A 361-nucleotide genomic window follows, 5' to 3' on the forward strand; every position below is an offset into this window, starting at 1 on the left:
CCATTACCCTGAGGAACGTCAGATAATGGCGAGGAAAACTGGTCGCTTCTTTCTGTCTATTGAGTTTAGGATTGAGCGTAGGCGCTACACGCCTGGTCTCAGCAACACGCGTCGAAGCTGCGCAGCATTGTACGGCATGTGTCAATCGACCTGGGGTGCCTATATTTCGTCGAGGCTTGCAAATCAATGTTGGCAGGTGTATGCTGGTCTCGTGTGGTAGGACGGCTCCGACGCGTAGACACGTCCATTATGCGGCAGCAACTCTTAAGACCCGGAAGACCCCGCAGTCTCCGCTACATCCGTGCATGCTTTGTCTGATAAGGGGCTGACGTGTAGGGGCCAGCTGTCTGCAGCTCTATGT

This window comes from Eimeria mitis, genomic scaffold (genome assembly GCF_000499745.2).
Source record: "Eimeria mitis Houghton genomic scaffold, Emh_scaff3388, whole genome shotgun sequence".
In the NCBI taxonomy this organism is placed as follows: Eukaryota; Apicomplexa; class Conoidasida; order Eucoccidiorida; family Eimeriidae; genus Eimeria; species Eimeria mitis.